The sequence below is a fragment of the Gastrolobium bilobum genome, unplaced genomic scaffold (genome assembly GCF_033153095.1).
Source record: "Gastrolobium bilobum isolate Gb01-03AN ecotype WA unplaced genomic scaffold, APGP_CSIRO_Gbil_v1 utg128766, whole genome shotgun sequence".
NCBI classification, from domain to species: domain Eukaryota; kingdom Viridiplantae; phylum Streptophyta; class Magnoliopsida; order Fabales; family Fabaceae; genus Gastrolobium; species Gastrolobium bilobum.
The window spans coordinates 1-8,076 of record NW_026898714.1 but is presented as its reverse complement, the minus strand read 5'-3'; the positions used below and the strand labels follow the sequence as shown (position 1 = coordinate 8,076).

At 31.8% G+C, this 8,076-nt stretch overlaps 1 pseudogene; it reads left to right on the top strand.

Moving 5' to 3' along the window:
- The first annotated feature begins 3,202 nt into the window (after positions 1–3,202).
- LOC133318685 (uncharacterized) lies at positions 3,203–6,341 on the top strand (annotated as a pseudogene).
- Positions 6,342–8,076: the final 1,735 nt, after the last annotated feature.

Below are 8,076 nucleotides of genomic sequence, written 5' to 3'. Positions count from 1 at the left end.
ACTCATACTTTTCAAATGGGTCCCACAAATCTTTTTTTCTCACCTCCAACACTTTTCTATCTTCTATCTTCTATCTTCTATCTATTGTTTAGGTAGGAGATAATAATTTTCTTACGTAACATAAGAAAAATATTATCTAATTTTTTTAATATCGAAAGTATTTTAATAATCTTCGTAATATTTATGTAAAAAAATAAATTGAAAATAAAATATATATAATTTTGTAGGTGAGTCTATGTAGCAATCGAACGGACATGCACTCCAATTATGTGATGCTCACAATAAAGAAAAGAGAAAAACTAAAAATGACATAAATAAACAAAATCAAATGTTGGAAATCTTATGTTTGGAAATACTTGAGTGATTATCAGTAAGAAACTTTAATTTAGAGATTTGCCTTTGAGGGAGACTCACTTGATCAACTTATAGGCAACGGCTGTGTGTGTGCGCGCTCCCCCACAATTCAAAGAGCATGTTTGTTTATTGGATCAAATAATTTTTTTCAGAGTCAGCAAAAAAAAAAAAAAAAAAAAGCAGAGTATATTTCGTTTTCAGATGGGAAAGCTCCAAATCATATTTTAAGTGTAAGTTTGCCTCATGTAACTTTTACTCAAGCCATGATTTTGAGATTAATGTAACTTCCAAAATTAGAAAACCAAACTCACTATAAAGTACTTTAAAGTCTGACTTTGATTTTCAACATTTACAATTCTTCTTGATTAGGAATCCACGAGCATATTGCACACGGAAATTGGAATATGGTACCTTTTTCTTTCTGCTATTTAAATTTATTAAAAACTTTTACCGTAGTTCATTTGAGATCTATGTTTATTAAAAACTTTTTACGAAACCTTAGGCTCTGTTTGATTGTTGTTTTTAAAAACAGTTTTTTAGTTTTCAGAACAAAAAAACTAAAAAACTCGTTTGGTAATGCTTGTTTTGTTAAAAATGTTTTGAAAATTATAACTGTTTTTTTTGTTTTTAGAATCAAATTTAGAGAACATGTCTGAGTTGTTTTTATTTTCTGTTTTGGTTTTTAATTTTCAAAAATTAAAAAATATAGAAAACAATTGTTTCTATAACTATTTTACAAAACAGTTTTAAGAACAAAAAAAACAGAACACAATCAAACAGACCCTTAGTCTTTTGTTAATTTTAGTTCATCTGAACTTATGTTGATTTTTTTTGGGTAGAAACCCAGAGGTAACCCTAATCAATCTCCTTCGACCATCTTATTTTCGGAGTACAGCTCGAAAGCTATCTCTTCATCAAAATAGAGGGTGCATTGGATCATCGCCACCGGAGAAAGGATGAGATTAATCCCTCATCGAAGAGAGCATTTTCACCATTTATGAGTAATGGATTTTTACTTTTATATTTCACCATTTAAATTAGAAAATAATCTTTTTTAACATAATCATCGTAGGTATTTGTATTTTTACCCAATGAGTGCAGCTCAGTTGGTAACTTGGCGCTGAGTTAGTGGGTTTGGATATGTGTTCGATTCCCGCTGAATGCATTATTGGGGAGGTGGCTGAACCTTTAGCCATCACTGTTCCCCCGCACTCCGGATTAGTCTCATAGCCGGCTCAAAGAGTCGAAGCTCGTGGGGATACCGGAGGGAGCCAACTCGTCTCAAAGAGATAATTAGGGTTGGGTAACTCCAAAAAAAAAGTATTTGTATTTTTCTAATTTAATACACTACACACATTATGATTTTTTCTTTCACTTTGGGATAAGATAAAAAAAATTAATTTTTTAAATAAGCAATTTTTTTTTTTGGCTTTAATATTTCCACATTGACGGTAGAAAAAATGAACCTTTTTGTTGTTGTCTAAACTGAAGGTATCCTCATTCAATCTCCTTCGGGGTCACCTTGTCCTCGGAGTACGGCACCGACAACTACCACTCATTAGAACAGCAGGTGCATTGAGCTTCGGTACCGAAGGAAAGATGAGACTAATACCTAGGGATGTTCGCGGTCTGGATTGAATCGATTTTGGAAGCAAAAATTATCCGATCCGATCCCTTCGGTTTGGTCATGTAATCATCCATTCAGTTTGAATATTTTTTCAAACCAATCCGATCCAATCCAATTTTTTTCGATTTGGATTGGATCGATTTTCGGTTTTTTGAAAATCCTAAAACTTGTTTCATAATTATTGTTCAAATAACATCTTTTGTATACATTGGCTTTGTAAAAGAAAATTTAAATACAAAAGCATCAGTAAACGATAATATAGTTTTTTTTTTGGACAATGAGATATGAAACTCTACATAGATGAAATTTTGTTAATGAGATGTGACTAGTTTTTTTTTTTGATTTAGTTGATGTGTTAATGGGTCTTGGGTTTAGAAATTTTTGGACTATGATTGGGGAAAGACCCAAGTAGGTAAAAAGAAATTAATATATTGGATCGGTTTGGATTGGATCAGTTTTCATCAATCTGAAAACCGATCAAATCCAATTAAAATTTGCCGTTTTTTTTTATTTTCGGTTTTCGGTTTATTCGGTTATCGATTTTTTGATTCGATCACCGCAGTTTGAATTGGTTTGGATCGGTTGATGAACACCCCTACTAATACCCCAATCGAGGAGAGATGCACATGCCGCACATCCTCTGACCCCGCAAATTTTGAAAATTTTGCTTGAAGTAGAGTTTGACATCATCCAAGCAAATTTTTGGAAACTCAGTTGTCAACTGAGCTAGATTTTCTTTTTTAAAATATATCCATAATGATAAACATTATACCAAAAAAATTCTACTCATCTAATAACTATTTATGTAAATGATTACTAGAAAATATATAATTAAGATTTCCATGTTATTTGAAATATTATTTTTAAAATTTTATAAGAATTTTAATTTTTTTTAAATTTTTTTTGATATGTATTGTTAATGTTTATTCACTTTATTGTATTTATATTTATTTTTTTATTTTGTGGAATTTTATTTTAAATCATTAAATATTAACATATATTTTTGAATAGCTAAAGATATAAATGAATACTCACAAAACGTTTCAAAAAAAAAAAAAAAAAACGATCCTGTGTCTTTCCAAACTACCATACTAGTATTGTTTGGGTTGAATATTCTGAACACGTGGTTCTTAATGATAGGTTCTTCAGTTGATCTTTCTCACTGCGGTGCCCCTGATCAACTTTTCTTTTGCTTGCGTTTGTTTGGTGTGCGGGAAAGTGCACACGAAATTTTCCCATCGTATTTTCCCGAGAAAAACCCTTATCATGCATTTCAGCTGTCAGGGTTGTCCCTCACTCCATTGACGCTGCTGCTGCGTCTGTCTGCGATCGGGTAATTGTTAAGCATATTATATTCTTCGCTGTGATGCAGTTATTGTTTTTTGTGAAAGCTTCGTAGTTTGATTCAAGAATTTGGGGTGACAAAATGAATTTATTGGTAAAATTTAAGTGCACACTCTCCAGTAAGCTTCTTATCATGTGTTTGTAACTCCATTGTAATAGCACAGTTGTACTTGCAAGTGATTGAATGTGATTTTTAGCTGAATTGATTCCATTTTGGGTTGTTTGTTTTATCTTATTTGAAGTGGAAGCATTTATTATTATTATTATTATTATTAGTTCTGTTAATCTGGTGAATATGAAAGGAGTATCATGTTAGACATCATTTTGTTAGAATTTTTTTTTTTCCTCAAAGAAATAGCTGAATTTTTTGCATAAGCAATGTTTTGATATCAGAGTAAAAACATAATTGGAGTCTTGATACTGGATCAAGAGTTTGATTGTGGACATTTGGGAGCCCGGAGCCATCTTTCATGGATTCAAGTTGTTCTATAGCTGATTAGGAATGCAACTTGAGTCAGCTTAGTTAATTCTCTGTGATTTTATACTGGTCTTGATTAATAAAATGATCTGATATCTAAGCAGTAAAATTCCAATTCAACCCCAAAGCTTAAGATGTTTGGTATAGGTCACATTAATGGTTTTATATTATATTTTTTTAACATGTCCCCTCACACAAGAGTCTATTGTATTTGAAGGGTGAACAATTCACAAACTACCTACTTGTGTTAAGAAATTCCTCAAACTTGTAATCATTTGGTCACAGAGGCTCTGATATAATGTAAATGGCCAATTTAACCCAAAAAGTTAAGTTGTTAAGTAAATGTCACATTAATAATTTTATGTTATATCTCTCTAACATAAGCTTAAGCTAGCTTATATATATATATATATATATATATATATATATATATATAGAAGGATTTTGTGGCTCTTGCAGTTACAGAAAACTTTGTCAGCAGTCAACATTACTTGTGGGGATTTAGGAGTGAATAAAGTGTGCGACTCTGACTTGGTGTGAAGAAAAGAGCTTAGGTGTCATTTATGTCCACTAGGTGCATTATGGGTGTGGGTATGATATATATATATTGTTGGATAGGAATGGATGTAATATTATAACATTAATATTTTCTCTGTACCACTTTTCTTAAATAAATTTGTTTATACTTGTCCATGAGATTAACTCAAAGTATATGGATTTATTCACAGCATGTACATAATCATATCATATTAAATCTAAATCTTTTATGACCTTTGTTTTATTAGAGGGTTAATATCTTTTACTGACTTTTCTCTGTTATGTATTTTTGACTTAGACTAGTTGTGATTTTAAAGGTATTCAGAGTTATTTTATATTTATACATTTTCTAAATAAAACTTTGTTATTGGTAGAATCTTAGGTTTGGTGTTATGACATACAATCTCGTGCTTTACAGGTATCCTAGGTAGGATCTATGAGTTTGATAACCGAGAGTGGTACCTTTATTGACTGGCTCTGTCAGTAGGTAATCAATAAACATTTTAAAAGAAAACTCTGGTCTCAGAACCGTGTACATTGATGTCAGAATGCTATTTTCTATTCAATTGATAAAGAATGCGTAAGCATGGGATTTCAATTATACTATTTTTTTGTTAGGTGAAAATATTTTCTTTGAGGTTGCTTCTATAATATTAATGATATTAATAGAGACGATTATTAGTATGAGCCCTTAATTTCCTTTTCTTTTAAGTTCAAGATTTCATTAATGGAACCTAAAAGTATTGTTCCTTTATGATGTAACCTTTTCTGGGTGTACTGCATGTGAATTTTGACACGTAGGCACTCACAAGTATTGGATTCTTATTACTTCAGAATTCATACCATTTCTTCCCCATTGCTTCTGTAAAACTTTTAGTAACTTAGTGGTTCGTAGCTCATACTATGTTTAATTAAATGGGGATAATAAAATCAACTTAAATGTTATGATGTGTTATTATATTGAACTGTTTGTTTCAATTTTTTGTCAGCGTGTAGAAATGGAGCACTGTGATCTGCAAGTACACAGAAGGGATATGAAAAATAAAGGAAGAAATGTTGTGTGGTCAATTGCAATGGATAAATGCCTAATTGAAGCTCTGGTTGTTCAAGCAAAAAATGGAAACAGAATTGACAAATGTTTCAGTGAAAATGCATATGCTGCTGTCTGTGTAGCTGTAAACACTCGTTTCAACTTAAATATGAATAATCAAAAAATTATCAACCGTCTGAAGACACTTTAGAAGAGGTATAAAGTAATAAAAGATGTGCTAAGTCAAGATGGTTTCTGGTGGAATCCAAATACAAATATGATCGAGTGTGATCGTGATGAGCTTTGGAAGAGATATGTTTCGGTGAGTCTATCTTTAATCTTTCCCAGTTTATGAATGTTATGCATTAATTCAAAATACCTATTCTAGTGTTCTCTAATTCGTTGGATAGACACACCCTGATGCAAAAGGATTTCGCGGAAAGCAGATAGATATGTATGATCAGCTTAAAGTTGTTTGTGGGAATGATCAAGCTCCTGGTCGTTGGGCTAAGATGAAGGGTGATAAAAATCAAGTGGACATGAAGAACTGTGAAGATGAATCAGCCTCATTTGCATCTCCCAGTTCAGAAAACATGAGTGAGACAGATGGAACTGAGTCTTACAGTGTGCCTCCAGAGTATGGTCAGATACCGGAGCCTCCTGCGGTTCAACCTCTGAGACAACTTCCCAAACGTCCTTGCAGTTCAGATGCTCTTCAGGATGCATTGATGACGGTGGCATCAAGCATACAACGATTGGCTGATTCAATGGAGCACAACAAATGCACAATTGATGCTGCAGAGCTATTTCAGGCTGTGATGGAGATAGATGGGTTGGAAGAGGGAAAACAGATGTATGCATTTGAATATTTAAATGCTGATCCTGTCAAAGCCAGAGCTTTCCTGACTTACAATTCTAGGATGAGAAAGATATACTTGTTTAAACAGTTCTGGTGGTGGAGGGGAGGGTGAACAGTGTATTGAACATTTTGGTGTATAGAATATGGTATTTACTTCTCTCATATAGTAGGAGAAAAGTTGGGCCCACCAATTTTTTTTAAAAAAAAAAAAAAAAAAAGCATATCTTTTTATGTGAGTGTAACATAAGAGATGAATCTCATACAACATGAGAATATAATTTCACATAGAATATAGGGATTCTGCTTAATGGATGTTCTCATTTATTAATATGTTTTAAGGTGAATGAGGGTGAACCTTAGAGCAGCGGTAAGATAGCTACTTGGGATCTGAAGGTCGCGGGTTCGAGTATGGAAAACAATCTCTTTATTAAAATGCAAGGATAAGGCTGTGTACTATTGACTCTTGCTCCTATCCTCGCAAATCGGGGAGTCTTGTGCATTGAGATTTTCCCTTTGTGTTTTAAGGTGAATGTATAGTTTCTACACATTGATAGGGAATAGTCATTTGACAGGGTTGGAATCATGTCCCAGTCTATTCCAAGTAAATTCCTTAAATTTTATTTTTAACTAAAGTCATTATTTTTCACTTTTCACTGCTGTTTGGAGCAGCTTGGTGAAGTTTTCTTTCCACCTTGCCTATTACCCCACCCAATTGTCCTTTATCCCATCGTCAAGGTTATGTAGGGAACTTAATTTGATCTTTATAGGGGCTTTGAGAAGGAGAAGGAGACGGGGTGGGGACTGAATTGTTCATAATTTATATTTGACATGCTTATGGATATTGGGGCTTTTGTTTCTGTGAAAGGTGGAAGAAACTGAAGTTATTATTAGGATAAAAGTCAAAACTTAGAAGACAATTTTCATTGTTGGTTCAGCTATTGAGCAGAAGCAACTACAATCATTTTACTCTTATTCATTAAGGTCGGACTTCCCTATGAAGGAGTTTGGAGGGGAATGGGGATGCTTAAATTTTTGTGTCTATATTAAGAGAATTATTAAAGGGTAAATGATTTCTTCAGTTACCGGAGATAAAATTATCTTCAGTGAGCTTTGGAACAGAAATTAATGTGTTTTTGTAATTATAATATATTACAGGGTTATATTAGTCTTTATCATTATAATTTTTTAATCTTATAACCTCACATCGACGTCGTTTTGAGTTTACTGGAGATAATTTTATCTCCGGGAGCAATATTTTTCCCATTATTAAATATAAGAAATAATGGATGATTTGAAAAGTTGCATATATAATTCTCATTCTATTTTTGTATTTTAAAATGTTCCAATATATGTATGTATTATACAGAAAACGGCCTTAAGATGCATTTAAGAACATCAGTAAATACATATTTGTCTAAAATGAAAAGAATGAGATGGCAAAATCTATAGAAGCTAACGTGTTAGCGTGGGTAAGAAATAAAGATGATTAAAAGTGATGTTTTACATTCATTATTCCATTCTATTTATAAAAAATTAAAAGTGAATTTGTTTCATTCCCAAATGAATTTTACTGTATTACTTGATTAAATTTTTCTAACTAACGCTCACACAATATATTGTTGTGAGTCTTATTATTCTATTATTTTCTTTAAAATTTTTAACATAATGTTTATTTGTCTTCAATATTTATTATTATTTTATTTAAAATATGTTCTTAATTGTTAAAGTAAATTAATAATTACGCTACCATTACCATCCAATATACGAAAGTTCAATTGAGAATTAAAAAAATTATAATAAAAATGAAATATTATGCAAATTAATTTTATTAAAAAAATGAATGGAAT